This window comes from Odocoileus virginianus, chromosome 9, assembly GCF_023699985.2.
Source record: "Odocoileus virginianus isolate 20LAN1187 ecotype Illinois chromosome 9, Ovbor_1.2, whole genome shotgun sequence".
Lineage (NCBI taxonomy): Eukaryota > Metazoa > Chordata > Mammalia > Artiodactyla > Cervidae > Odocoileus > Odocoileus virginianus.
This window is the reverse complement of record NC_069682.1, coordinates 73,471,401-73,498,659: the sequence shown is the minus strand read 5'-3', so window position 1 is coordinate 73,498,659 and position 27,259 is coordinate 73,471,401. Positions and strand designations below refer to the sequence as shown.

The 27,259-nt window shown below is 54.3% G+C and overlaps 1 protein-coding gene across 3 annotated transcripts in view; it reads left to right on the top strand.

Annotated features, from left to right (window-relative positions):
• Positions 1 to 5,693: 5,693 nt before the first annotated feature.
• The window catches only part of RIPOR3 (RIPOR family member 3), a 73,121-nt gene continuing 51,555 nt past the window's right edge, over positions 5,694 to 27,259 (top strand). For 2 of the 3 annotated variants that reach the window (XM_070472752.1, XM_070472750.1), the window contains exon 1: positions 5,697 to 6,249. The gene's annotated coding sequence lies outside the window, so the exon portion shown is untranslated. Of the gene's footprint in view, positions 6,250 to 27,259 lie in introns of all 3 variants that reach the window. The other variant, XM_070472753.1, reaches the window with a different exon arrangement.

Here is a 27,259-nt window from a genome sequence, read left to right as displayed (position 1 = left end):
TCCCTCAGGGAGTGTGGAGGGTGTCGGGATTTTCCTTCAGTTCAGGACAAGCCCTTTGCTAATCCCCCCAACTGAGAAGGCGCCCTGATTTTGGGGATGGAGTAATTCCTCTGCTGAAGCAAGCTTTATGGCCCTGGCTGAGGCCAGAGAGAGGACCTGTCATTTCAGAGCCTTGCCCAGCTCTGAAGAGCCAGCCTCTAGCTGATGAATCCGTCGAGCTTGTCACTGTGGACCGGAGGTGCCAGGAGCCGGACTCTGAGTCAAGATGGGAGAGGAGGACACGCTTGCGCAATGATAGGTCGGAACATTTACCTGCAGGAAGAATCAGCACCTGGATGTTCTCCTTGGTGCCAAAGGGTTGAGAAAGGAGGAGAGCTGTGATCCTACTACCTGTAGGAAAATGATGGGTTTTACCAAGTGGGATGAATTTCCTTCTGTCCAGCTCACCCCCATGCCTTCCCAAATGGGAGACCCTTTCACCATCCCAGGCTCTGTTCCTTGTGTCTGCAGGAGGCTGGGGGTTTGGGAAAGGGGCGAGTTCAAAAAAGTTCAGCCAGAACTGAGGCTCCTGGGTTCCAGTAGGGCTTTTCCATGGAAATTAGACAAAAGGACTTAATCCAGCCATAATTCATAAAGTCCCTTCTCTGCTCTGGCCTCTGAGTGTGCAATGGTGTACGCAGCAGGCATCCTTTCTCTCAGGTGGGGAAGAATGAGATGCTGTTGATGATGACTACCACATCTATGCAACAGGAGCCGGCTGCACGCCAGGCAGGGTCCACGCACTTTACAGACAATGTCTCAGTGCGTCTCAGTGTTAACGTGCATGTGAATCACTTTGGGATCCTGTGAGTCTGGTTCAGAAGGTTGGGGATGAGGCCTGGGACTCTGTACTAACAGGCTCCCAGGTGATGCCCCATCCTCCCGTCCATAAGACTGAGCAACAAGGTATTGTTTCATCTAGTCCTCACAACAAACCAGTGAGCATCTGTAGAATTATTCCCATTGTACAGATGAGGAAATGGAGACGTCAGGTGACTATCCCGGGGTCATTCATGCGCGAAGGAGAGGAGCCAGGACTGGATGCGGGGCCCGTGTGCTTACACAGCTCTGCCGTGATGAGGCAGCGGGGCTGCCAGGGAGAGGGGCTCCCCAGCAGACTGGGGGTTCAGAGAACGTTTTGGAGAATGTGGCTCCTTACGGGGTTCCAGCAGGTTAATGGTTAAGGTATTAACCAGGTAAAATCCAGGAGGGGTAAAGTCCTAGGTGCCGCAGGGCCCCCAGGGCACGGCTCTGAGGTTCCCCCAGGGCCGGAAAACAGGTTCTCTAGAAGGATCGGTAACCCTTCTGTTGACTCATCCTGCCCCGGTGACACTTCCCTGGGTGTCCCCTGCATTCTTGAGTGGGCGGCGGGTGAGGAAGGGCCCTGCCTCGATGCTCCCCGGGCTGAAATTAGCACTTGGCATTGCAGCTTTCTGTCTGCATGTCTGTCTCCCATTGGAACGTTTCCTCCTTCTTTGTCTCTGTCCCCAAAAGCCCCAGCCTGGCACGTGGGGCGAGAGCACCTGCCCTGCTGACTCAGAGGGGTAGAGGCGGAGAAATTGTTCGACAGCCTGATGAACGGGGCGCCCTGGAAGGTGGGTGCGTGTGGGGGTCTGCAGAGGGGATTCTGGGGCAGCGGGGAGGAGTGTGTTCACTCGGCGACTGGAGAGGGTCCTACGGAGTCATGACAGGTCTCCTGGCCAGACTGCCTCTGAGTCCAGCGTCTCCCAAATGCCAGCAACTCACCACCTTGGCAAGCTGCTCATATCCACTTGCCACCTGGGCCCTTGTGTGCTAAATATTTTTCTTTACGTCGATTTACTTTATCACCTAACATTTTTTTTCCCCTGGGTTCATAGTGTTAGTCGCTCAGTTAGGTCCGATTCTTTTCGACCCCATGGATTGTAGCCCACCAGGCTCCTCTATCCATAGAATGCTCTGGGCAAGGATACTGGAGTGGACCATTCCCTTCTCTAGGGGATCTTCCTGACCCAAGGATCGAACCCGGGTCTCCAGACTGCAGGCAGATTCTTTACCAGCTAAGCCACCAGCAGAGTCCTTGGGTTCATAAAACATATTTAAGTAAACTTTCAATTTTATTTACTTGTTTTTCTTTCAGTTTTATTGAGATATCATTTACACATAGCACCGTATACGTTTAAGGCATACAGCATAAGATTTGACTTACATACATCATTAAATAATGACTACAATAACTCCCGTGAGCATTCATCATCACATATTGATACAAAATAAAGAAAAAGAAAAAGAAATACTTTTCTCCTTGTGATGAGAACGCCTAGGATTCACTCTTGAAACAACCTTCTCAGGAACGTACAGCAGTGTTGGTTATATTAATTGTGTTGGACATTACATCCCTAGGACTCATTTATCTTTTTTTTTAAGGGTCTCTAGTTGAGGAGCACTGGCCCTGGGGCTCGTGGGCGTCTATAGTTGTGTCTCCTGGGTTCCAGGGCACAGGCTCAGTCCTTGGGGCATGTGAGCTTACTTGCTGCACAGCATGTGGGATCTTCCTGGATCAGAGACTGAACCTGTGTCTCTGCCTTGACAGATGGATTCTTTACCACTGACCACCAGGGGAGCCCTTGTTTATCTTACAACTGGAAGCTTGTACCTCTTGACCACCTTCATCCAATTCCTCCCTCCCCCAAACCTCCACCTCTGGTATCCACAAACTGGACCTTTTTCCTATGAATTTGTTTGTTTTTTTTGAAGTGTAATTGACCTACAACATTATGTTAGTTCTTGTTATATGACATAATGATTCAGTATTTCTACACATTACAATATGCTCACCACTAAACTTTCAATCTTAGACTAGTTTGAAATTTTCAGAAAATTTGCAAAGATGGTACAGAGAACCCTTACATATTTTGCACCCAATTTCTAATTGTCCCCCTGCTGTCATCTTACATTGCTATGGTTCATTTGTCATAATTAATGACCCAATGTTGATGCAACATTATTAACTATCATCTGTGTCTTATTAAGCTTTTGTTAGATTTTCCCTTATCTGATGGACTCCCTTTTAAACTCAAAAAAGTTAAAAATAGGAAAATGAAAGACAGCGGAAAACCACGATCACTTGGCAAACAGGATTCTAGCTGGATGCTGTTGGCTCACAGCTGACCTAAGCTTGAGGCCTGCTTTCTCTTTGTCCAAAAGGGATGTTAGTAGAAGGTAGAGGTGTTAAAGATGGGTTAGCATGAAGCTAAGACTCTCCCAGGCCAAATGGGATGGGAAGAGAACTGCCACAGAAGTAGACTGACATTGGCACTGTAGTGTCGGTGGGACTGCTCTGTGCCCACTCTGGGCACCGCCCGGAGTCATCTCGGTCACTGCCCCAAGTGAGCCTCCCCTTGGGAACTGCCAACCCTCACGAGGCTGGAAACCCCAAGTCTGAGACTGCAGGTTTCCAAACCTGGGGGGTTCCTTTCTGCCCTGGAGGGCAAGGCAGAGGGTCTGAGGCCTTCACTGGCCCAGGACTGTGGGGACATCATCTGTCTTCTGTATAGTAATGCCCCAGCTGAATCCCCAAAGCCTGCAGGCATTGGACAAAGGCAGCATAGAGAGCTTTCTGGAGAATTCCATCGTGTCACAGCACGTGGGAAGGAAACCCCTTGCGTGGCATCAGGCCTGCTTGCCTGTCGCGTGTGCGACGGGATGTGTGAGTGGTCGGTGAGCAGGAGGGCTGAGCTGAAACTGGGCTTCTCAGCAGCCCTTGTCTCAGTGGACTCCTTCACGTTCATTCCTTTAGAAGGCGTCACACTGGCTTTTGCGTTTCATGAGTTAGAGTAGGTGATATTGTTTCCTGAAACCAAGTCATCACTTTCCAATCCAGCACTATGCTTTCAGATAGAGATCTGCTGGCCTCCTTTCCGGGAGACCAAAGCCCGCTCCGGAATAACTCGGACAGCTCCGTGGCTCTTAAGGAATTTTACTCAGAGGAAAGTCACTTTCAGCTCTGGGACCCACCATCTGACTGCATGAGTGTATGCTAAGTCGCTTCAGTCGTGTCTGACTCTGTGTGACCCTGCAGACTGTGGCCTGCCAGGCTCCTCTCTGTGGGATTCTCCAGGCAAGATTACTTGAGTGGGTGCCATGTCCCCCTCCAGGGGATCCACCTGACCCAGGGATTGAACTCACATCTCTTACATCTCCTGCATTGGCAGGCGGATTCTTTAGCACTCGTGCCACCTGGGAGAGGTGATCAAAGTGGACCGTTTGCAGAATTTCTGGGTTCACTCCTCAAGGCCGACATTTAGTTCTTGGCTAACAGATTGCAGAATTCTCTGAGTTAGTCCAAGGAGGCCAGCGAATGGATGAAATTTTCTCTGAGTATGGGGTGCCATGTTGCTGGTGAAGGAAGCTGGTTGGGACAGAGATATTAGATAAATCCATTTCACTTTTTGAGATGAAGCTACTAGGGGTATGGGCACCACCCTTAAAATTTGCCTCCCCCCTTTCCCAGAGGTAATGACTCAGTGAAGTTTATATTCTTCCAGACTATTTTCCTGGCTTTATATGTGTTTCCATAGCATTTCATTTTATGTGTGTGTAAGGGCAGAGGGTTGCACAACCAAGTTTATATTGACTGTATCATTCTGATCCCCTTTTCATTCAATAATACGTCTTGAAGACCCCACTCCATTGTTACGTACAGATGCAGCTCACCCTTCAAATCCCTGCCTTGGATTCTTGCATATTCCATTTAATCAGTCATTTTTTTGGGGTAAATATTTCTGGTGTTTCTTATGATAAAGTTTTTTTTTTTCTTTTTTAAGCAAACGTCAATGTGCACGCCTCCTTAAGGATGAGCATTAAGTGATGTTCTGGCTGGCAGTCTGTGCTTATTTCTGGTTTTCAAAGTTATGGCCAAATTACCCATCAGTCTATCTGTGTGTGTAGCTGTGGGGAGGGATGTCAGTTTCTCTTCCCGAGGCTGTTTATTCCCGGTGTCTTGTCTGCAGTGGCAGCAGGGTGGCAGGGAGCCAAGGGGTGCAGAGAGAAATTCATCTCTAGGTGTTACAGGAGGCACCACAGGGGCTGGGGGGTGGGGGGTTGGGGGGTGATGGCGTCAATGGGGACTTTGTTCCTGGTCCGTCCCTGAGCAGGATCCCAAACCAAGATGCGTGGAGGTGACCAAAGAGCTGGACTGTGTCTGGACCCCACTCGTGACTGGCAGAGACTGTCAAGTTCATAGGAATTCCACATACATGTAATGGGGGTGGGGCAGGGGCAAACCCTGAAATAATTAGGTTGTAAATACGGAAAAGAGGCAGAAAAAGAGGGTGACCGCTAAGTGCAAAGATGGAAAGGGAAAAGGCCAAGCTAATTCCCACCCGGGGGAAGTGGGAGGTGTGCAGGCCGAAGGGGCTTGAGCGGGGAAGCTGGACCAGGGGATGGGGTGCGCCAGGTCGGATCCAGGACAGAGGCGGGGGAGGGGGCGGCCGGGAAAGAGGGGAGAAGGAGAGAGACCGAGGGCAGGGGGACCCGAAAGTGGCAAGGTAAGGGGGGCGAGGAGAGGGCAGGAGGGGGAGCCTGCGACCCGTCCCGGGTCTGTTTGCGATTAGCGCCGAAGTCGGGGGCCGAATGAGTAAGCAGAAACTTCCAGGCGTCCCTACACCCCCCTCCGAGGCCAAGCAGAAATCAGATGCTCCGGTGATTAATCGTGGAGAGTTCAGGACACGACCACAAACGCCGTGCAGACTTGAAATTAGCTGCCTTCCCCCGGCCCCCTTGCCAAGATGGGAGTGGGGGCCGGGCCGTGAGGGGTGGGGGCCCCGCCTGCTGGGGGCCAGCATGGAACTCTCCCCGGCGGAGCTCAGAGTGACACCGACGACGGGCGATCGGCCGCGGCCAGAGCCGCAGGCGGCATCCGGGGGGGACGGGGCCGGCCCGGGGGGCCCCAGGCGGGCTTCCTGGAACCCCGCTCCGCGGCCGCCTGCACCCTGACCCGGACCGATAAGAGCCCGGCCGCTGCCGCTCTATCGGAGCCCGGGGAGCGCCGGCCCCGCGAGGGAGGCCGGGCCGGGGGGTCCTCCGAGGCCATGTTCCGAGCGCACAACCTCGTCTCCTGAACCCCGCGCCGGTGGGAGCCGCCGCTCGCTGTCTCAGCGATAAAGAAAGTCGAGCTGCCTCCAGGGGGACGGGGCGACGCGGACAGAGAATGTTCGGACCTGCCGGGTGGTGAGTGTGGACCAGACTCCGGGGTGGGAGGGCGGCGTGTCCAGCACATCCTACCTGGAGCTCCGCGAGCCCTGAGGCTGAGATGGGATCGCAGGAGGACCTCGCTGTGTGGCCTTGGGCAAGTTCTTTCCCGCTCGGGGCCTCCCTTTGTCCATCCCGAAAATGGGTGGTTGAAGGAAGTCGTCTTTAAGAGGGTCTTACTATGACTACTATTTTTTTTTTCCCTTCTTGTTTTTGACTGTGCGGCAGGCTTGCAGCGTCTTAGTTCCCCAACCAGAGATTGAACCCTGGGCCCTTGCAGTGGAAGTACAGAGTCCTAACCACTGGATGCCAGGGAATTCCCTATGACAACTATGATTCTGGGTCTGCTCCACCAGGCGTTGTGCCAGGCACTGATGAAGCTTCAGCTCGGAGATCCCCTCCAGCCCCGGGGCAGGATAGAGCTTCTTATTACTATTATCCTCATCCTACACTGACAAAGGGAGGCTCAGGGAAATGAAGTGACTTGCCCGAGGTCACATCGCTGGTTGGCAGCAGAGATGGGAATCAGATCTCCATCTTTCTAACTTGCCTCTTGCTAAGCTCTGCACCTCCGGGAGGAGTTGGGATCCTCTGTGTTCTCTGAGGTTCTGTGATGATCCCAGAAAGCAGAAGTGAAGGAGGAGAGGGACTGTTGTGTGTAGGAGGCAGGCAGAGGGACTGGACAGGCAAAGCCATAGGCTGACCAGCCTTTGACTCTTTGGAGGGTCTGTCAGCCCGGGGATGGGCAGGGGCTCCTGGCTTGAAGGCAGAGGGCCTGATGCCCCTTGCGGTATTTGCTGCCCTGTTACAGGAGGCTCCCGGGGCCATGAGAGAAGCGGGTTAATGTCAGGCAGGGGTGGAGAGAGCGGCACATGTCTGTATGAGGTTGTGTTCCAATTTTATTTTGCCTTTTCAAAAATCTGTTTCGAATCATTCTGGGCTCCCACTGCTCCTTTGGACCAAACAGAATTGTGAAACACATGCAGTGCTTTCCACATGCCTCCCTTGGGGGAATCACGTACTCACGTCATCAGGGGCGATTTGCATATGCACCCCTGCAGCTGTGATAGCAGCCAAGAGATAAGATGCAGATAAAGGCGGCGAGTGTCTGTCCGGCACCGACCAGGAGGACGCACGTGACATCCACCGCCAGGCTGTGGCAGGTGGGAAGTCCCTTGGGTGCCTGGCATCTGGGCAGAGCTGGGAGTCCCGACACCCACATGTGGCCTTGTCCTTTTTCTTCTCTGGGAAAATTCCATCCGGCAGCAGCTCTGAATTCACTCCTTTTCTTTCTGGGTCTGGCCCAAGCCCTCTGCCCTGGGCTTGACTCGAGACCCGACAGGCAGTCCTTGCTCAAGAGTGACCAGCTTGTCCCAGGAGATTCCCCTCAGTCCTGGGCAAACCCAGATGGTTGGTCACCCTGCGCAGTTCTGCCCTTGATTTTTTTTTTTCCTTTGCAACTTTGAGCTAGTGACTCGCTTTCTCCCCTCTGTGAAACAAAAGTATTATTTTAGGAAGTCTTTACAATCTCTTTGCAACTCTAAAATGCTGTGACGCTGACTGGAGAGAGTCAGAGCACTCAAGTTTTAAATGTGGGTGAGACACAAGCTTAAAGAGGAGGAAAACCTCCCCGTGATCCCCCCAGCGCATCAGGGAATGTGCTAGAGGAGGCTGGAATTCGGACGAGCTTGAAGAAGTGACTGCTGGCCTGCAATGCCCAGTGACTGGTGTCAGTGAGAACAGTCCTGGGTACCACAAGCTTCAGAAAGGTGCGCGTTCAGTCACTCAGTCGTGTCTGACTCTTTTGGAGTGTAGCCCGCCAGGCTCCTCTGTCCATGGGACTCTCGAGGCAAGAATACCGGAGTGGGTTGCCATTTCCTGCCATTCCCAGGAGCCTGGGAGTCTTTCAGACCCAGAGATTGAACTCGCCACTCTTGCATCTCCTGCAGGCAGAATCTTTACCAGTAACACCACCTGGGCAGCGTCTCTGTTGCCAGCACCCCTCTGGTGGGGCCAAACTCCACTGCTTCGTGCCTGAGCTGCCGTGGGTCCCTCCCCCGCCCGGGATGCTCAGCTGTGTGGCCCTTGCGTGTGGTGTGTCGTGAAAACCAGTTGTCAGGTTTTTAGAAACCTGGTGAACTGCTTGGTAAACATAGCCATTATTAAAAATTAAACTACATAAATTTATAATTAAATAAATGACATTAAAAACAGAGGTCGTAGGTACTCAAAACTCAACACTTTCAATTTTTAAAAAAGCTACCTGGTTACTGATACTGGTGTTCCTGGGGATACTTACATCCGGCGTGTCTGTCTCGTGGAACTACTTCAGTGCACTATTGCAAATCTCTTCCCAATTCCATTTTCTTGTGACTTCAGGTTGATAGCCTGAGGTCGGCCATGGGTGGGAGTAATGACACTAAGAGAAATGGCAAACAGTACAACTCAGGGCTTGATTTATTGTTTCGTTGATTATCTAGGTCAACAGACAGAATGACCTAGACAAAGGGAGGGAGGGAGAAACAGTTGATGCAGATTGAACACAGGAGTGTGTTATCTCTCTACTTGGTGCGGTGGGAATAGCACCAAAAATGGAGGAAGCTGCTCACTTTGTTGACAAGCCAGGAAAGCTCCAACCTGCTCTCTGCTGTATCCTTTTTTCTCACTGCTCAGCGTAAAAGCAGATATTAGCCCATGTTCCGGAAGGAACTGCAGTCGCTCATCAATTATAACCATAGGTTGACAATAGATACGAGAGTTGAGGGGCAAAAAATCAATAACAACGTCCTGTGTGAATCACTCGAGTATCTGAAATTTACAGAAAGGGGGGTTATTGTACATTTTATGTTTATCTGTAAGTTGTTTGTTACACATCCTTTGTGTCAAAGCAATCTACAGTAAACCTGAGTGTATATGTGTTCTAGAGTGTGTGTAAATGCATACATTTGTACACACGTGTGCATGTGCTTACACACACATACACTTTCCCCCAGAAAACTGGTTGGTAAACCTTTACCCACACACCACGGCCCCGACACATCTCTGCTTGTGCCCAGGGTCTTAGAAATCTTGTGGACCGTCCTGAGAGACCATGCACAGCTCTCACCCAGAGGGATTCAAACTCCAGGCAGCGGGCCTTGGATACAACCCCTCAGCTTCTTCCTCTGGCCTCAAGCAAACCAACAGCCAAACTCCTCTCTCCTGCCCTACGGCCTGGAGTGGATGCAGAGACTGGGAGGGGCAGAGGGTGTCATCCGCACCAGCTGCCTCCAGCGTCCCAGCTCGGGCAGCAGGAAGGCCCCGTCCCTGCGTTCTCGGTTCCCTCATTCACGCCCCCCACATCTGCGGGATGTTTCCGGCTCGCCTCGGGGGCAGCTCCCTGTAAATTCCATCCCATTTCAGGTCTTGCTCCCGCCATCCTTGATGTTAATGCGCAGCACACGATTCTCTAATCAAAACGGCCCTTGGATCGCGGAGGAGGAAGAGCCAAGCCAAACCTGTGGGGAGGCTCAGACCACCTTCTATTTTTAGAAAGCCTTGGAGCCAGGTGGGCTCCTTCCAGTCTCCCAGGCCGGCGAGCATGAGAGGAAAATATTTCTCATCCCCCGCTCCGCCTTCTTAGGGTGCTGGCCAAGGAGGAGGCCCAGGTGGGGACACTGGCCGCCTCGGAGAAGCGAGGCTGGGATGGCAGGAAGCGAGCCCTGCCCGCAGCAATTTTAAAATGAGCTAAAGCCAGTTTTAAAAAAATTGTTTTTTAAATTTTGCATGTAGGAACAGCAATCCTGAGTTTACATCTCAGTGGGTCCCACTCCAGGCAACCTTTCCCAGACCGTTCATTCACTCACATGCGTGTGAGTGTGTGTGTTAGTTGCTCAGGCGTGTCTGACTCTTTGTGACCCCCATGGACTGTAGCCCACCGGGCTCCTCTGTCCATGGGATTCTCCAGGCAAGAACACTGGAGTGGGTCGCCATTTCCTCCTCCAGAAGATTTTCCAGACCCAGGGACTGAACCCGGGTCTCCTGCATTGCAGGTGGATTCTTTACCACTGCGCCACCTGGGAAGCCTATATTCACGCACATATGTAATTTAATTTTCAAGACTGAGATATTCTTACATTTTACTCTGCATCTTTCTTTTTTCACTTGACAATACACCTTGGGTGTCTTTCCCTCTTAGCACAGAAGACAACTAAACCTTTCGATGCCTGTGTGACAGCCCCCTGGAGGACTGTGAGAGGGGAGCTGTGCTGACAACCACATCTCTGTTTTCAAATCAGGTCTCAAACTTTCTTTCCTACAAAGCTTTATGTATTTTTATTATTTATCTGGTTGCGCTGGGTCTTAGCTGCAGCCTACAGCTTGCAGGATCTTCAGTCTGTCGGGGCCTGTAGAACTCCTTTTTAAATTAGTTAATTTGGCTGCGTTGGGTCTTAGTTGCTTTCGTTGTGGCTCATGGGTGCTGCATGTGGGATCTGAGTTCCCCAACCAGGGATCGAACCTGTGTCTCCCGCGCTACAAGGCGGATTCTTAACCACTGGACCACCAGGGAAGTCCCACGTCCCAAACTTTCTTGACCGCCAAACACACAGATAGAGCCCAGCTGCTTCCATTTCTCAGCTAAAGGACCCTGTTGACTCCACCGTCCACCTGTCTCTGGAAGCTGACCGCTCCCTATCACCTCTGCCGCCTGCACCCTGGTCCCCGCGGCCGCCGTCTCTCTCCAGACTGTTGTGGCCGCCTCCTCCCTGGCGTCTCTGCCTCTCCGCTTGCCTCTCTGACGGCCTCTTCTGCACCTGCAGCCAGCGGGGGCTTGTTCAAAGGGGATCGGATCCCGCCCCTCCTCTGCTCAGGGCACCTCCTCCCCGCTGGCCTGGCTCCCCCTCACCCGGCATAGAAGGCTAAGTGCTAACCACAGCCGCCAGGCCCCACAGAACCTGGGCCTCACTCACCTCCCCTGCCTGCCCCGTCACCGAACTCGCTGCTGAGTAGGGTGCTGAGCGCAGGGCGGCCCCAGGACCTTTGCCCTTGCCTCCCCGTCTGCCTGGGACACTCACTCTCCAGATCTCCCCGTGGCTCCCTCCGTACCTCTTGCCATCATCGAACACACGATACGTTATTTTTCTTTTTCAAAATATCTTCTGCTTGAGGGGCTTCCTTGGTGGCTCCGCGGTAAAGAATCCGCCTGCCAATGCAGGAGACCCGGGTTTGATTCTTGATCCAGGAAGATCGCACGTGCCACAGAGCAACTGAGCCCGTGTGCCACAAGCACTGAGCCTGTGCTCCCGAGCTGGGCAGCCTCGACTCCCAAAGCTCTGCAACCAGAGAAGCCACAGCAGGGAGAAGCCTGCACATCGCGACTAGAGGGTAACCCCCGCCCCCTGCAACTGGAGAAAGCCGGAGCGCGGCAGTAAAGACCCAGCACTGCCAAAAGGACAGAATCATTTTTTAAAAATAGAAATGTGAGTTTCCTGAGGGCAGGATTCTTTCTTTCTCTTTTTTCCCGTTTTATTCAGTGCTGTATCTACCCCATAGCAGGCACTCAGTTAAGACTTATGGAAATATTTGCTTTGCTACATTGCCAAGGGTGACAAAACAGTCCAACTGAATTAGGGTCTCTGGGAACCTCTGGCTGCAGGCCACATTTCATTTATGAATGTTGCGTCTTAGTAGCCCATGCTAACTTACCAGGCAGCCACTTCTTTGCATAGCAAGCAAGTCTGTGGAATTGGGCATGCTCAAACGGGCCTGTCTGGTCAAACCAGGCCCAGGTTCTGGGCTGTTCGTGTGGCCCCTGTATACTCACCCCTCTGGTCTGCCTCAGGTGTAAACAGCCCCCTCTGTCCTTCCTGAGTTCAGATGGACCCAGGAGTCAGGCAGATGATGGGGCGAGGATCCTGTCACGGCCGGGTGGCTATTACTGTGATGTCCCTCGAGTTGAATCCCCTCTCTCGCCACCCAGCACTGCTGGCGGCTCTGCACAGATCCGTGTGCCCTGGCTCGCCCTACAGACTCCCTCCACGGGTGAGAAGGACTGAGGGGAGGGGAAGGCCCTGCAGGTGGAGGCCCGAGGGGGTGGGCTTGGTGGTCCCTCCAGACCGGTGATGCCTCCACCCACCAGATGCCAAATAGGCCGGTATCTGGTTGATAGCAGCTGGAACGGCCCAAGCTCTCTTCTCACTTACCCAGAGGCCCCCGTTGGGTCCCTGGCTCCCAAATCCAGGTCCAGAGAGCTGTCCCTGAGTCTTTAAGAGCTAGACCTCAGGCGACTTGAATTAACCACAGTCAGGTGAAAGAGGCCCCTACCCTCCATCTACGCTCCTCACCATGAGACAGGCACTATTCCACACACTCCACGTGTCGCTGTAAATCCTTTCAGCCCTCGGATCCTGCCCCGCTTCACAGATCTGCACACCAGTGAACAGACAGGTTAAGGAACTTGCCTGAAATCACACAGTAAATGACAGAGCTGGGTTTGGATCCAGCTTGTCTGGCTTCCTCTGGAGTCTGCACCGCCTCTTGGTCGAGTCTAGTTTGTTAAGCGTCACAAAGTCTTCAGTCCTTGGTTGTTGTTTAGCCGCTAAATCGTGTCTTACTCTTTGTGACTCCAGAGACTGTCGCCCACCAGGCTCCTCTGTCCATGGCATTTCCCAGACAAGAATACTGGAGTGGGTAGCCATGCCCTTTTCCAGGGAATCTTCCCAACCCAGGGATCGAACCCAGGTCTCCTGCACTGTAGGCAGATTCTTTACCAGCTGAGCCACCAGGGGAGCCTTGAGGTGCCCCAAAGCCAGCTGCGAGTCTTGGGGGGCGTGAGAAGGGGCTGGACCACGGGCTGGGCAGGTGTCCACTCCGGGCTGGGCTGGTTTGGCCGTTGACCTTGGTGACCATCTTATGGCCAGAAATACTGTCTGGGACAAGTGGTGACCAACACTGGTCTCTCGCCTTATTCGTGTGAGGCTGACGGCCATGCTCAGGCCGTTGCACACACACGTCTGGAATACCTATTCCGAAGGGTAATTCCCAGGGAGAAAGCGTGTTTATACTTTTCTTGGGGGGAAAATTCCATTTCTGTTGCCAATCAGTTCCGCTTGAGAACAGCTTTTCTCAACACCAGCATGTTGGCCGCCCGGGCTCGTGTTCTGGGGATGAGCTCAAAGTGGGGGGGGGGAGGGAGTGACTTTTCTTTCCTTCTTGCACCCCGCAGCCGTGATACCAGCTGCTAGTGTTGAAAGGGGTCCTGTAGCTCACTTCATTTTCCTTGTCATGCTGACTCCAGGAAAGGCTATAAAAACCGTCAGCGGGCCCCACTGGCCGTAACTGGCTGGAGGGGAAGTTAGCTACCCCAGTGGCCGAGTTATCAGAAGCCGGTTGAGACGAGGATGCTTCAGTCAAGCCTCTTCTCCTTGCACTGGGGCGCAGGGCGGGGGCCACTGAAGGGGGTTTGTCTCTCTTCCTTCCCGGCTCCCAGGGGCTGCAGGGGCTCTTGGCAAGACGGAGCAGCTGGGAGGCCGTGTGGCGGGCTGGTCCCCCGAGGGCCTCCGACGCCCACTGCCCACACCAGAGCCCAGCTCTGGTGTAGCTACAAGCCGTGGACTTGAGGTCCTGTGGCCTCGGTTTCCTCATCTTTAAAGTGATGGTCATGGTCCTTCCTCCTGAGATCGCTGTCAGGACCACACGAGTGGATCCACTCGGAGGAGCCCCTGACTGCACGTAAAGTCCTTCCTAAACGGCAGCTTTGAAGTTTAGAAGTTCTTTATCTGTGGCCGCACTGGGTCTTTGCTGTGGCGCACGGGGCTCTCTGTGGCTGTACACGGGCTTTCTCGAGCTGCAGCGAGTGGGGGCTACCCTCTAGTTGCCATGTGAGGACTCCTTGTTGTGGCGGCTTCTCTATTTGCGGAGCTTGAGCTCCAAGGATCAAGGGCTTCGTGGGTGCCGGGCACAGGTTCGGCTGCCCCGAGGCACGTGGGATCTTAGCTCCTGGACCGGGGATCAATCCAGTGGCCCCTGTATTGGCAGGCGGATGCCTAACCACTGGGCCGCCAGGGAAGTCCCTAAACGTCAGTTTTTATTACTGACTCAGTGATTACTGATTCATTCTTACTCTGCTGACACTCGAGGCGCGTGTGGCTGTGCCGTTGTATCTTAACCCGGCTCCCTGTTGATAGACCTGTGATCGGTTCCAGTCTTTTGTGATTTCACAGCACGCGGCATTGAATCACCTGTAGCTTTGTGTATCTACCGCTCCCCTGAGGTCTGTGAGCCCCACGATAGCCTTGGCTCTGGACTGTCCTTCCCAGGGCCTAGAGAATGACGAGAAGTGTGTGGACAAAGGGCCTGCCCCGGCCTGGCATGCAGACAGGCCGGTGGGACAGGGCAGGGTCAGGCCCTCTCGAGCCATCCAGCCCCCGGGTTCTGGCCAATGCCCAAGGTGGCCTGGAGAGAAGAAATCTGTGCCATGCAGGTTCTGCCCATCTTTTGTGATCCTCTTCCTCCAGGAAGCCCCCTGGGATCTATGTTCTGACACTTGTGACAGTCTCTGCATGGATTTAGTACCACGGTGTCCTGCTCCCTTTTGAGGAGTGCAAGACCTTAAGATGAGGAGTCAGAAAGGCCTGACTTCTTAGCCCTCCACCCACGTAACCCCCAGGGTCTCCGTGTCCTCGTCTTTGTGAACCAGATAATAACAATAATGATAGCAACTCCTCAGAAAGGTCTTGGGAGGTCTCAGCAACATAACATTGGTGGAATGTTTGACCCCGCATTGGTCCCGAGAAACACAGGCTAAGACTACGCGTGTCGCCTGTGGGAGGGTCCAACTGCCTGCCCGCTGAGCTCTGGGCATTTGCAGGCAGCGGTGTCCAGTCTGGAACCAAATATGAAGGGAGTCCAACCTAATGGTGTGGCCTTGGGCGAGGCGTCCTCTTTCTGGACTGAGTTTTCTCTCGAAAATGGGGGTTCCAATGATACCTATCTAGCAGGATTGTTTGGAGAATTCAGTGAGGCCAAAGCAAATAATGCTTTGGACCTGGCAAAGGCTCAATCAAGGCCAGCTATTGCTGATATCATTCATGTTGTGTTACTGACTGTCAAACACCCTCCCAGAACCTGGCACCGCGTCGTGCGTGCCCTGGCTGCTTTGCGGATCAAACGCGCTGCCTGAACGGGCCAAGTCCGCTGGTTATAAGGTGGGGTCTGAGGGAGGCAGTGATGGAAGACCCCATCCCTCCTGCGGTTGACTCCCTTAGAGAGAATACAGGAAAACCACCCGAGACGACCTCACCTGCGGCTTGTGCCTTCTGCCGGCGCCTAACTCTGTGGGATGCTGGAGCAGGCGTCAGCACCCCCAGTTCACAGATAAGGAAAAGGGGCTCAGAGACAGGAGAGCCTCTCGCCGTGTTCCACAGCCAGCTCACAGCGCAGCAGGGGCCGACCGCTTCTCCTGACCCTCAGGGCAGTAGTCCTCACCCTCGCCTCACACAGGAAATGGACCGCGGGGGCGAGACGCAGAGTCCCTCATTGAGCAGGGCCCTTGCACATTTCTGACATTTTTGCATCTGGGGACACGGGGTGAAGAAACTCAGATGAACCGTTCTGGTTTCCTGGTGGACAAACACTCCTGACCCGGGGTGAGGGATGTTTGCTGCTGGACTGGGTTGGTCAGAAGCGTGGTTTTGTCTGGGTTTTTCCTTTCTTCCTTGCACCCGACTGCAGAAGATCCAGAGAGGGCGAACATGCTGAAGACCTTCGGAACTGTTCCAGGGTCTCTGAAGGGCGGGAGGCCCCTGAACTGTGACGCTGGAGGCCCAATCCCGCCCGGTCTGCTGTGGGACCTGCCTTGAATGAGGGCCCAGGAAGGAGCAGGGGGTCCCTGCCATCCCCTGACCCCTCCGTGTGTCTTCTCCTCTCGTAAGGACACCAGCCATTGGACTCAGGGACCCCCTAATCCAGCATGACGTCAGTGGAACTGATCACATCTGTGAAGACTATTTCTAAATAAGGTTATATCCTATGTCTCTGTGTAGACACAGATTCTGGGGGGACACCGTCCAACTCACGACAGCAGCTAATAGTCACCATTGTTATCACTCCCTCCACCGCCTATTGAGGCAGGATGCCCAAGTGTCGACACTTCTCTGAGTGCCTTTTTTTTCATTTTTAAAGAAGCTTTTTATTTTGTCATGGAGTAGCGCCAGTCAGGGCTTCCCAGGTGGCACCCGTGGTAAAGGACCCGCCTGCCAGTGCAGGAGACATAAGAAACACGGGTTCGATCCCTGGGTTGGGAAGATTCCCATGGAGAAGGACATGGCAACCCACTCCAGTATTCTTGCCTGGAAAATCCCACGGACAGAGGAGCCTTGTGGGTTACAGTCCATAGGGTCGCAAAGAGTTGGACACGACTCAAGTGACTTAGCACACGTGAAAATTAACAACGTTGTGATAGTTTCAGGTGGACAGAAAGGGCCTCAGTCATACATGTACACGAAGGACCTCAGTCATACATGTACATGTGCCCATTCTCCCCCAAACCCCCTTCCATCCAGCTGCCACATGGCACTGAGCAGGGTCCCCTGTGCTGGACAGTAGGTCCTTGCTGGTTCTCCATTTTAAATACAGCAGTGTGTCCATGTCCATCCCTCCTCCCAGCTTCTTGTATTCCTTCTCTCTTTATCCCTCTGGCCCCTCTGAAGCTGTCCAAAGCAGCTGCACGGTTACCTCTGAGGCTCAGCGGCGTGGATGACTTGCCCCAGATCACACAGCTGGTAAATAGCAAATCTGGCTCGCGGACCCTTTTCTCTCTGACTGCAAAGCTGACAAGGTTTCGAGACCCTCCGACCCCACCCCGAGAGCTTGGGGTGGCCGTATTTGTCCTCCCAGGATCCCAGCCGTCTGGGACAGGCTCGCTCCTGGCCCACACGTCTCTCCCAGGAACATCTCCCTCAGAGAGGCTATAACAGGGTTGGGGTAGGCACCTTTGTTCAGAAGACAGGAGGCTGTGCTCTGCCGCGGGTCGCTGGTGCAGGGTCTCCTGTGGGCAGGAAGCTGGCGTGCCCCCCGTGCGTGTGAGAGCGTGCCAGAGGCACACACGTCATCCCTCACATCTGGGAACATTTTTGGAGTCTTGACTGGGGGCTACAAATTGCAAAGGGGTCCTTTAAGGTGTGATTTATTCATCATCAAGACCGTGCTATTAAATGCTTGTGCAGAGTCGATTCATTCTGTTGGGTCTGCAGCCCTGACTTCTCAGGCCGAGCCCGGCCATGGCCTCGCAGCAACAGTGGGGCTGGTTTTTTGATGTCAGCAGAGAGGGGAGAGTGGAGCCCTGGGGCCGGGATGGGCCCGCCAGAGGCAAATGAGCGCCCGCCAGACGGTGCCCTGCAGGTCAGCTTCCATCACGCTTGCCGTGGAAAGAACAGGCTTTGACTGATGGGACGTGTGGGCAATTAGGAGTCGGGAAAGAAAAATTGTCATTTCCAACAACTGGGGCTTTGGGGCCAGGAAATATTGGCTCTGTCAGCCTGGAGAAAGTGAACGGTTGGACATCCCTGGGGGGATCGGGGTCACCAGAGGACCCAGCTGGCCTGCAGCACTTGCTGGGAGCAGTTGATGGGGCTGGCCACAGGGCTGAGAGCTCTGCTCCGAAGCAGGCTGTCTGGGTCCAGGTCCTGTCTCCTGACGACCACCCTGGTCAGCCCCGCAGTCGGACAGGGATTATATCACAGAGGCTGCCCTGGGGGCTTGCGGGAAGCCCTGAGCTAATAACACAGACCGAGTTCTCATTAACCCAGCCAGTGTCCTCAGGCCCCCGATCCAGCGCGGGGCTGCCTGCAGACAGAGAGGAGCCGCGGCGAGGGGACCTCTCTGTGGCTCCAGGGCCAGACTCCTAACCCGCCCGCCGCACGCTGGGCAGGAGCTTCCTCCCTTGGGCAACTGGGAGACGAGTGTCGAGGTGGTCTCACCAGGCCTGGGTGGTCCCTGTGCTCAGCATCCAAGAAGCCGGGCCTGCGGACGTCAAGGGTCTGATTCACATTCGCGGCTTAGGGCCGATGGAAGGGCAGGCGGGGAACACGTGGTCACTGCGGTCCTTCTCAGGCGGCTCCAACCCCGGATGAGGAGGAGGGAGGGACTCGTGTCTTTATGGGCAGCCAGCCTGGGGTGGGGGGTGGGCTGCACGGGGGATCCAGCTCAGGGGTGGGGATCACACAGACCTGGGGTGGGGAGCGCTGGACATCAGTCAGCAAGGCGCCCGGGTCCTGTGAGCTGTATCTGGGCTGCAAGTCTGTTCTCCGGACCTGGAGTCACGTATCTGTCAGCATGTGAAGGCTGAGGCCTGACCCTTCCCCGATGTGCCCATCACCTCCAGGTCTGACTGCCTGGGGGTCATGGCCAGGCTATGCTAGCCGGCTGCAACTCTCCCACGAAGGCCAGTTTCCGGAACTCTCAGACGCTGCAGCTCTTGGCTTGTTTATCTCCACGGCATGAAGCCCGGCCAGCTTTTGGGCAACAGGAACCCCAAAGTTCGTGAAGAAGGGACCATAGAACCCAGCATGGGGGTGACCGGGGGTGGGGACAGGATGCTGGGCGCCCCGGCTGCAGGCAGCTCTGAGCATGGTCCTTTGGAGTCCAGGAGGCCAGCAAAGTGAGCTTGGAGGTGAGGCTTCTCCAGGGCGGGGGACCTTCCCTGGAGGGCCACTGGACCCTGACCTTGTGACAGCTGCTCAGTGAGGGCCCTTCCTGGCTTCATTCTTATTTACTTATGTATTTAACTTTATTTTGGGGTCGCCCTGGGTCTCGATTGCTGTGCACAGGCTTTCTCTAGCTGTGGCAAGTGGGAGATGCTCTCTGTAAGGATGCACAGGCTTCCTACTGCGGTGGCTTCTCCCGTTGCGGAGCACAGGCTCTAGGCACGCGGGCCCTAGTGCACACGGGCCCAGTAGTTCTGGCTCACGGGCTTAGTTGCTCTATGCCGTGAGGAATCTTTCCTGGACTAGGGGTCCAACCCGTGTCCCCTGTAGATTCTTATCCACTGCACCACCAGGGAAGTCCCATGGCTCCATTCCGATGGGCTTTATTTCCTGATTCTAATTCCTGATTCTTAATTTCACTGCTCCAGCCAGAGGTCCCATTCATTCATTTTCCTAGTCTTCACAACGAATGTATAAGGTAGGGAGGTGCTATTATTATGATGCACATTTTTAGATGGGGAACACTCAGAGCTTAAGTGACTAGCTGCTGGGCGCAGCGCTGAGGAGGGGCTGTATTAGTTGTGTGTAGCTCCGTGACACACGACTCCAAAGTTTAGCGGCTTAGAATGACGCATGTTTCTGATCTCATCGCTTCTGCGGATTGGAGGTCCAGGCCTGACTCACCTAGGTCCTCTGCTTCAGGGTCTCTCCCAGGCGACAGTCAAGGGGTGAGAGGCTCCAGTCACCGCAGGATCCGACAGGGGCAGGATCCTTTTCCGTATTCTCGCGGCAGTGTGGGCAGGGCGCTGGTCCTCCGCAGCTGTTGGTGGGAAGCCCTCGGTTTCCCGGCCCCGCGGTCCTCTCCAGCACCGCAGCTTGCTCTGTCAAAGTGGGCAAGTCAGGAAGGGGTGTGTGTGTGTGTGTGTTAATTGAGTCACTGTCTTTTATAACCTAATCTTGGAGACGACATCCACCCGCATCACTTTTGCCATATTCCATTCATTAGAAGCAAGTCACTGGGCCAACTCATGCTTAAGAGGAGAGGGTGGATGCCAGCAGGGGTGGGTCATTGCGGGCCGCTTTGGAAGCTGCCCAGCCTCAGAATGTTAACCCAGTTGGGTCTGACTCCAAAGCCTGCTCCCCCCACCCCCCCACCCTGCCAAAGAAAGCTGAGCAAAGAGTTCTTTCCTCCCCAGTCCTAGAGTCTGCTACCCGCCAGGTCAGAGCGGGGCCGCCTGTTCACGTACTCAGGGAGCATTTACTGGGCACCTATGTTTCAGGCCCTGCCCAGGACAGCTGCGGTTCACACCCACGGGAATGTCCACCCCAGGGACTGACCTTGGGTAGCTGCACATCCCCTCACACTGTCACATGTGTGTGCTGAGAAAAATGTCCTGTGACTGATCAATCTGAGATTTCTCAGAAGCCCTGGTCCTAGGGCAACATGGGAAAGCTGGTAAAAGTAATCTGATGGAGGCCCTGAGGTAAGGCTCCCGCTCCCCCTCAGCCTCTCTCTAAGCGCATCTGAGTCTGTGCATCGGGCAGGGATGCTGCGGGCCAGGCTCCCCGCGGAGGGGAGGAGGCGGGTCTGCAGCCACGTCCATGCCTGGATCACCGCTTGCCTCTCTGGCACTCGCGGCTGCAGCTGGCGGCTGGAGGAACTCACGCTCTGGGCCTGCAGCCCTGCCTGGCTGGCCTGTCTCTACCTTGGCTCACCGCCCCCCATCACCCCTGCGTTTGGCCCCCTGGCTCAGTGGTCCGCCGCCAGCCTCTGCTGCGGCCACTAGGCCCCTCCCCCGACAACGTGTCCCTCGCTACCCTGGAAGGGACGTGTTGAGCCCCATCTTGGTCATGGGGGGACCCCGTGTAGCCGGGGAGAGTGGACCATGGGGCTTCTTCCTCTTCAACCTGCTGCATCTCTGGGTTCCCCAGCCCTAAATGGTGGGCACTGGTTTCAAGGCAGCTAATTCCTTGAGCCTCCGGAAGATGAAGCTGTCTTTGGAGCTGACCCCGCATGTATGAAAACGCTAATAAATACACTTAGCCGACACACGGGGTGCCTATTATATGCTGGGGTCTCTTCTAAGCACTTCACGCATGAGCTCACTTAATACAGCAACTCTGTGAAGAAGTACTTGCCACTCCCATTTTACAGATGGGGAGACTGAGGCACAGAGGAGGGAAGTGGCTTGCTTGTGGTCACAGAGCCAGTAAGTGGTGGACCCAGGTGCCCCCGACTCCACGCTCTTCACCTCTGGCATGCTCCCTTTCCTGTCCTCTCTGGGCCGAAGCAGAGAGGGGTAGAGGGGTCCTCACTTCCTCTGCATACGCTCCTTTGGGGGTCGTTGGCCAGCCCGGGGTCACGGCTGAAGGGAGGCCTTCTTACTTTCTCGGTGACTTGGGAAATTGCTATGTTCATGGAGAGCTAAGGGCCTCTGGAAGAATGTTTTCTCACAGTGGAGGCTTTTAAGTCTCCTGTCTCACGGTAGAATCTGTTTTGATTATCGGGAGCCGAGCCTGGCCATGGTCCTCCTCTTTCTGCCTTTGTACAAACCTCCCTCTTCCCCGGGCGGGTCAAGGACTGAATTCCACTAGGGGAGGGCCATTCCCCACGAAGCAGAGAGGGGAGTGCACAGTACCTTTTCCAACCTGTTGCAGAAATGGTCACACTGACTCAGTCACGGTCGCGACAAACACGCTAAGGAGAGACACCCAGAGTGACGCGGTTGTGCCGCAATGGCCTGAGCCCATCTGGGCTGTGGGGGCAAAGCACCAGAGACCCAGCGCTCAGAGCCGCCGTCTCAGCTTCTGTTCTGGGACCCGGCTTTGGTCTCCCCACCTGGGAACAAGGAGGCAGCTTGTCACCCCGAAAAGGTGGAGCAGGTTTCCTGGGAGTGACCTGGGATGCTGAAACCAGGGTGACCGGGGAGAGCAGGTCGGGACTGCCCAGGGCAGAAGGATGGAGGAGCCCCGTGGGCATCCCAAACCCTCCCCTCTCCCCGTTGCCTCAATCCTCTGTCCTCCCTGTCCCCACCTAAGCCGATTTAAATGCGAAGGCCCCTGTGTCAGCCACTGGGCTAGTGTTATAACCGCGAATTCTCAGAGACAGCCCTGTGCAGCGAGTAGTGTTATCATCCCCATTTTACATGAAGGAAAACTGAGACTCAGCCAGCTTGAGCATCTCGCCTCGATGATGTGGGAGAACGTGGCAGGCTGGGATTTGTCCCCCAGGGCTGTCTGACTCCACACCCTTCACTGTCCTCCCACGCCTGCAGGGCCATTCTGTTCCCCGGATGGGGGCAGAGTGGAAGAGAGAAGAATTTGCCCCAGGGGAAAAAAAAAAACTTCAAGTGCCAGACTCCAGACACGCCCAGAGCTATGTCCCCGTGCCTTCCCCTCACTGTGAAGGAGCCGAGCTGCGGGGAGCAGATGTCTGGAACTTCAAGCAGAAACCCAGTTCTGAAATGTTCTCGGAGAAGGCGGGGAACGGTCCTCTGGGGAAGGGGTGGAGGGTCCAGTCTGTGTCCCTGGAGGAGATGGGATGGGGGGTGGGGATGGGGGGATGCTGATTTTGCTGGTTGATGGTTAATGTTCCCTCCCAAGGGTACGCATGATTTATGCCAGTGTTTTGAAACAAAATTCAACCAAGCTAGACTCAGTGCCTCAGGAAGCTAAGGAGATAGCTGTCCTGGAAACTGTTCAGGGTCGGGGAATAAAAGGATATGCCAGACAATTTGCCTCCTTTCTGACTCTACCCATCCAAAGCAGAGGCGCCCCCCCCCCCATCACTGAGACCCCTTGGGAGGCACCCTCCAGGCACCAACAGCGGAAGAAAGTGGTGTCCTGTGTCTGCATGCCTCTTGTCTTGGCTGGATCGAAGAAAGAAAACAAAAACAAACCCCTAGACATATTAGCTAAACCTGCTTTGGTCCCCATTCTGGGGCCTCCCTGGGAAAAATAACCTGTGCATGAGGACCTGGGTTGCATGTGATGAAACCCCAAGTCATACTGGCTCAAGCTGAAGAGAGAATGGGGATTTCTCTGATGGTCCGGTGGCTAAGATTCTGTGCTCCCAAAGCAGGGGGCCTGGGTTCAATCCCTGGTCAGGGAACTAGATCCCACCTGCTGAAACTAAGAGTTTAAACAAATGAATACATTTTAAAATAAATAAATCTGTTGATGAGCATTTTAAAAAAATAAAAAGAGAATGCATTGGCTCACACTTAAGTCTAGGATTAGGTACAGCTTCAGGTGTGACTGGATCCAGTGGAGTGGCTCGGGGTGGAGGATCTTAAGGTTGGTTTTCAGTGGCCTAAGCTAGAAGCAATTTCTTTGGCTCAACCAGTCATGGCAGCTGTGAGAACGTGCTGGTCTGAATGGTGTCAATGGTGTGCGCTGGAAAGTGGTAAAGAGGTCACTGGCTGGGAGAAAGCTTTGGTGCTGTTGGAAGAAAAGTCACATCAACAGAGAGAGCTTCTTAAGTTCTGTGTGGTCAGATGAGATTTTAAGTCTCTGAGCCATTCCAAGCTCTGAGGACCTTATAGAGCAGCTGGATTGGCATGGCAAGCATGTGCCACATAAACACCCTGCTTCCCCCTCCTTCAATTCATGGCAGACATTGCTAAAGGCTCACAGCTCCCTTTCGCAGTGAGCTGCAGACTCCAACTCAATACTGATTTGGAGGCACTCCATGTCCATCAACTGGTGTTAGAACAGGGGCCGAAACAATGTGCAGTTTCTGTTCTAAGCCGATGGAGTAAAGGAAACCGAAGCTCTGAGAGTTACGTGATTTGCCCAGGGTCATGCAGGAACTCGGACCCAACCCGCCTGACTCTGGCCGGCTGCCTTTCCTGTGGGATTCTGCCTGATTTGAGCCTTGAGAGGAGGTCTGTCCCTCAGTGGAGATTTCCATTCCAGACGACTGCTACATGTGGTAAAAAAATAGACTTGAGGTCAGAGGAAAGCCAGAAAACTCAGCCACTGACCCAGCTCAGGCTGAGAACGTTCCCTGGGGCTGAGTGCGATTCAGCGGGCAGGGCCACTCATGCAGAAACCACCAGTCAAACCATTCGTGCACCCCCAATGGGCGTTTGCGTGCCCTCCCTTAAATATAATGAAACCTGGGTGCTCTACCTCAAATATAATAAACTGTGCTCTGCTAGACACACTCTCTTCATGGGAGATGACGCTGAATTTACTTCCTCCTGGGAACTGGGGTCAGAGTTGTCTTAGCGGGAAGAAGAAAGGGCTGGGAAGCCAGAAAGCAGAGGCTGAGTCCTAACATAGCCTTTATTCTCCCAGCTCAGCCTCACCCAATCGGAGGAAGAAAGTCTGTGCCAAACAGCCAGCTGGTTATCTGGCCGTAGGAAGGTACCGAAGGGGATCCTGACCTCAAGGAGCCTACTGTCAAGTATGGGGTATGAATTTACTGATAATTTTGGAGGACTGACATTGGGCTTACCATGTGCCTCTCACAAAGGCAAGAGATTTGCCAGGATCATCTCAGGGGACTTCCCTGCTGGCTCAGTGTTTAAGCCTTCCAATATCAGGGGTGCAGGTTCAATCCCTGGTTAGGGGGGCTAAGATCCCACATGCCGTGTGGCCAAAATACCAAAAAATATAGAACAGAAGCAACATTGTAACAAATTCAATAAAGACTTTTAAAATGGTCCACATGAGCAAAATAAAAATCTTTAAAAAAAAAAAAGGAAGTGTGGGGGCTTTGCTTGCATTGCGTGCTAAGTTGCATCCGACCCTTTGCCGCCCCATGGACTGTAGCCCGCCAGGCTCCTCTGTCCATGGAATTCTCCAGGCAAGGATACTGGAGTGCGTTGCCATGCCCTCCTCCAGGGGATCTTCTCACTGCAGGGATTGAACCTGCGTCTCTTGACAGCCCCTGTGTTGGCAGGCGGGTGTGTTCTTTACCACTAGCACCGCCTGGATGCCCTTTGCCTGCATTGTGAATCCCTGGGATTCTCCAGGCAAGAAAGCGAGAGTGGGTGGCCAGTTTGTTCTCCAGGGGGATCTTCCTTACTCAGGGATCAAATCTGGGGCTCCCACATTGCAGGCAGATTCCTTCCCATCTGAGCCAGCAGAGAAGCCGTGCATTATCTTAAATCAAATTCACACAATCCCAGAGAGGAGGTGGAGTTTGCGCCTGTGAACAGAGGCTGAACTGGAGGCTTAGAGAGAGGGAGCTGCACTGCCCACGGCCACCTGTGAGAGACGGCAGAGCCGGGCTCCCAGTCAGACCTGCCTGACCCTGGTCCTGGCCGAGCCCCATGCCATGGGCTGGCAGGTGTGGTGAGGAGGGGCAGAAGGGAATGTGTGAGCCCCTGGAGAGCCATCCAGCCCGTCACCCCCAGCAGCAGGGCGCAGGCTGTTACTGGGCTCAGAGAAACCCATGGTCGTTCCCAGAAAGCACAGGGTGTGCCTTTGGGACGAACATCTCTGGGGATGCTAATAATGTAAACAAGTGCCTGCTGTGACATTTAAGCTCGTGGCCCACAGAGAGACACAATCAGTTTGAAAGCTTCTGGTCTAGAACAAGTCCCCCTCCCCACCCATTCTACAGGTGAGAAAACTGAGGTTCAGGAAGGAGAACTGACTTCCCCCAAGTTGCACAGCGGCAAGCCGTGGGGCCAGGATGTGAATCCATATCGGGGTCCCACTTCAGCTGACTCCCTTGGAGACCCATGAAAAATGATAGAGATCAAACCGTGGCGGGGCGGTGCTGGAGCATCCAAGAGGAGGGTGCTGGGGGTGCTCCGGACAGAGACGCACCCAAGGGTGCTGTGCGCTGGCGTGGGACGGCCATGATGACGGCGGCGCCTGTGGCGTCCACCGCCTGGGCTCAAACCCAGGCCCGGGACCTGGCACTTAACAAGCACCCGATTTCACAGATGTGGCCAATTGTTACTGCTTCTTGATTTCCTTTGGAAATTCACTTCTAACACGTTTTGGCTCTCCCCATCCTCAAGGGGGCCTGGCCCTAATCAAGGCAGCCTGACTGATGACAAAAGCAGAGGCTCCCAGGTAGGCTGGATACGCCCGCGCCTCCGGTGGGTCTGGCAGCGGCCGGAGGCAGAGTCGAGTTTGCAGCTGATCCTCTGCTCATCCGCAGTCAGCCCCTTGGAGCCCCTGGAGGGGCTGCTGATGGTGGAAGCAGCTGGAAGGGAAGTGAGAGGGCAGATGTGGCCACAGTCAAAGGCCCGCGGTCAGCAGAGCTTCGCTGCAGCTTTTTTTGGAGAAGACTCCACTCCTGGAGCCCACGAGATGCAGGTTCGCGTCCCAGAACCACACGGACCACTGAGCCCCTGCGCCTTGATGAGACGGGGTTCACCCCCAGGAGCGCCCGCTGAGGGTTGGGGCGCGGCCCGCGGAGTGCCTGCGATCGTCCCCTGGTCAACCAAACTCCCTGTGGACGGCAGCTGTGCTGCGGGGGAAACGGAAGGCGTATTTCTGCCCCTTCTCTCCCAGGCCCCTGACCTGCCCTTTGGCCTCAGGAGTTCCTGGCTTCACCCTTTGTCCAGGACCTCCAGAGCGACGCTGATAACAGCAGTGCGGAGGCTGAGAAGGGGTTGTGGCGAGGACAGTGTGTTCCTGCAGCAAAGACCCAACCTCCTGCCGCCTCCTCCAAGTGCTCAGCACAGAGCAAGGGAGCTTGTCCTTGGGGACATGCAAGGACAGGGCTTTGAATGCTGACTCTCTCAAAGGGCTTCTCCCCAATTTGGCTTGGTGTATTAGGGTTCAGGGGGTCATAAATCTGCTCTAACAATTCCAGGTAAAAGGAGGATGCCTTGGAAGATTACAGAGATGTTCTTTTTGATTATTCAAAACTAACAAATAAATGCCAAATCCTAGAAAACCCGATAAAACCAATGTGAAGAAAGACTTGTTGATTCATGTAATGAAAACGTCCAGCGGTAGGGTGGGTTTCAGGTGAAGTTTGATCCAGCCACTCAACAGTATCATGGGGATTCAGACTGCCACAGCCTCATCCCTCTTCCATATACATCTGTTTGCCTGTGTTCCCAGAATGGCCATTCCAACTTCAAATATGCATGACCCTTTAGTTCAAGGACCTAAAGCAACTACAGTGTCCTTCCCTGTCTCTCCATTTATATTCCTGAGGGAGGGAATCAGATGTTTAGATTCATTCTCTCAGGCCAAGCACCAGAAGTTGTATGTTTCTGGACAGTGAGTGCATAGTCTCTCCTGGGTTCAGTCGTGAGTGGCCAGACCGCAAAGGTCACATGCTTGCTCCCACCCAGCGGAGGCAGGATGCCTGAGAAGTAGTTGTGGAC